This window comes from Sapajus apella, unplaced genomic scaffold (assembly GCF_009761245.1).
Source record: "Sapajus apella isolate SASKATOON/1434 unplaced genomic scaffold, GSC_monkey_1.0 scaffold248, whole genome shotgun sequence".
Classification (NCBI taxonomy): Eukaryota; Metazoa; Chordata; class Mammalia; order Primates; family Cebidae; genus Sapajus; species Sapajus apella.
In genome coordinates this window covers 199,459-202,712 of record NW_022437188.1, presented here as the reverse complement: position 1 = coordinate 202,712, position 3,254 = coordinate 199,459, and positions in this window count along the sequence as shown.

Here is a 3,254-nt window from a genome sequence, read left to right as displayed (position 1 = left end):
AAGACCAGCCTGGGTAACATAGTGAGACTCTATATTTTTTTTTGTTTTTTAGATGGAGTCTTGCTGTTGCCCAGGCTGGAATGCAACGGCAGGGTCTCGGCTTACCATAACCTCTGCCTTCCAAGTTGAAGCAATTCTCCTGCCTCGGCCTCCTGAGTAGCTGGGATTACAGGTGCCCACCAACATGCCTGGCTATTTTTGTGTTTTTAGTGGAGATGGGGTTTCACTATGTTGGCCAGGCTGGTCCAGAACTCCTGACCTCAAGTGATCCACCCACCTCGGCCTCCCAAAGGGCTGGGATTATAGGCGTGAGCCACTGTACCCAGCCCATCTCTATTTTTCAAAAAAATCATGATAGTAAAAAACAAATAATACATCATTGCTATTTCAGCCGCTAAATAAGGTGATTTGTGATTTTTTTTTTTTTTTTTTTTGAGGCGGAGTTTCACTCTTGTTACCCAGGCTGGAGTGCAATGGCGCGATCTCGGCTCACCGCAACCTCCGCCTCCTGGGTTCAGGCAATTCTCCTGCCTCAGCCTCCTGAGTAGCTGGGATTACAGGCACGCGCCACCATGCCCAGCTAATGTTTTGTCTTTTTAGTAGAGATGGGGTTTCACCATGTTGACCAGGATGGTCTTGATCTCTTGACCTCGTGATCCACCCGCCTCGGCCTCCCACAGTGCTGGGATTACAGGCGTGAGCCACCGCGCCCGGCGGGTGATTTGTGATTTTAAGGTGATTTGTTAGCAACAGATAACTGAAACAGTTGACAACATTTAAAAACCTGGAACTGGCCACATGGCATGTCCCTGCAGAATCCCTTGAGCCCAGGGGTTCAGGGCTGCCATGAGCTATGATCGCACCACCACACTCCAGCTCTGGACGAAAGAATGAGACCTTGCCTCTAAAAGAAATGTAAAAAAAAAAATCAAAACCTGGGCCAGGTGAGGTGGCTCACGCCTGTAATCCCAACACTTTGGGAGGTCAAGGTGGGCGATCATGAGGTCAGGAGATCGAGACCATCCTGGCCAACATGGTGAAACCTCATCACTATTAAAAATACAAAAATTAGCTGGGCGTGGTGGTGCATGGCTTGTAGTCCCAGCTACTCGGGAGACTGAGGCAGGAGAACTGCTTGAACCTAGGAGGCGGAGGTTGCAGTGAGCCGAGATCGCGCCACTGAGCTTCCGCCTGGGCAACAGAGCTAGACTCCGTCTCAAAAATAAATAAATAAATAATAAAAACCTGGAACTGTCACACAAAAACATGAATTTGGGGGCTTCCTTTTTGAACACACTGGATCTGTGTAGCTCACTTGGACTTCAGGGCAGAATCTTAAAAGTGTGCCCACAGCCCCAGTGAAGGAAGAAAATCTGTGGTTACGAGACAACTGCTTCATTGAAGGGAAGAGTTCTGCGTACTCCCATGACTTCTCCCAGGGCTGAAATGATGAGCGCTGGTGACATCCAATCATAACTCTATTATCTCTCCCGAGGCAGGTTCACCAGGCAAGTCATTCATCAGCGCGTACGCACAATTTCTGGGCAGAGGGAGATAGAGAGTTCTCCCAGCAATTTTGCAAACAAAATACGTTCTTTTTCCTTGTTGAAATGTATAAAATGTATCTTCCGGGATAATACATACAGGGTGCCTTGTGATTTACTTCAGAGTAGATGGCAGGCACATTTGATTTACTTTATCATTTCTTCAAGAGAAGGAAGACAATTACCTGGTGGTAATTACCCTCGTGGCCATAAAGGGAATTTGACCAGTGTCTCCTGCAACTGAGAGGAACCCCAATTCATCCGGCTTGATTTGGGGGCTCTGTTCCAGGCTGGCAGGCTGGGGGACGGAGGGGTCAAGGGCAGTATGTGAAAAATGCTGTTTCTACTCTCACCACCATGGGGGGGTGGGAAAGGAACAACTGTCAGGAAGAGAGGTGACCCAGGAAAAAGGGAACAATTTCCTGGCTTCTTCCCAGTGCGCCAGACCCTAGGGGCCTCTACAGCAATGAAATTACATTGTTTGTCATGAGCCTGACTCAACCGGATGTGAAGGAAGAAGGGTTCTATGTATGTAACATTCAGAAAAGCTGGTACAGCCAACTCTCATTGAAATGAAGCAGAAAATGTTCAATCACACACAATCAAAATAAAACCACTGGGCCTGCATTTCTGCCTGTCAACGAACAGCTGGGGCCCAACAGTGCTGGCTGCCACATGAAGTCGACAACCCCCTTCTGCCTCCCTGTGTTTTTTTACCACATTCCCCCGCCCCCTCCCCACTGTTTTCCCTACACGCTTTAATGTTCAGTAGCTGAGTCTGTAGACAAGGAATCAGGCCTAACTCTGAAAACTGGAGTGACAACCCCACGGAGGTACTGGGGTATAACCTAAAACAATCTTTTTTTTTTTTTGGCTCTGTCTTGCTGTGTCATTCAGGCTGTGCGGTGGCCCAATCTTGGCTCAATGCAGCCTCCGCCTCCCAGGTTCAAGCGATTCTCCTGTCTCAGCCTCCTGAGTAGCTGGGATTACAGGTGTGTACCATCATGCCCAGCTAATTTTTCTATTTTTAGTAGAGATGGGGTTTTGCCATGTTGGTCAGGCTGGTCTCAAACTTCTGACCTCAAGTGATCTACCCGCCTTGGCCTCCAAAGTGCTTGGATTACAGGCCTGAGCCACCGCGCCCAGGCTAACCTGAGGCAATTCTAAGAAATAAATACTATTGTCATTGTTTCCATTTCATGAGGAAAGAAACTGAGGCACAGAACGTTCGATAGATTGACCAAGGGCAACCATCCTATTAGCTGCTTCTGGGTGTCAGATGGGCAAGCATTTTCTGAGTCGTAAACAAAAACCTCATTGCACCCCGAAGGGCATATGATATATTTCTAGGGAAGCAGACCCAACCAAGCACCCTAGCTCTGCTTCAGGTCAGTGCTGGAGGAGAAGGAGCAGCCCTGATGCCTTCCGCACCAGACAAATGCAAAGGAGAACTCACCCAGGAGTGCTGTCCCCTTTATTATAGATAGCCAGGGAGGTCTTGGTGATAGCTGGTGGCTTTCTGCCCTGCCTCCCCTTCCTCCTGCAAAGGTCTAGTGCCATGATTAAGAGCAGACACCGGAGCCAGGCCATCTGTCTCTGGATCTGGCTCCACTTTACCTATAAAGTGGGTGGCAGCTAGCTCAGAGTGTTTGTGTTTGTTGTATGTGATGAGTCTGTATATGCAAAGTGCTCAGTACAGTGTGTGGCACA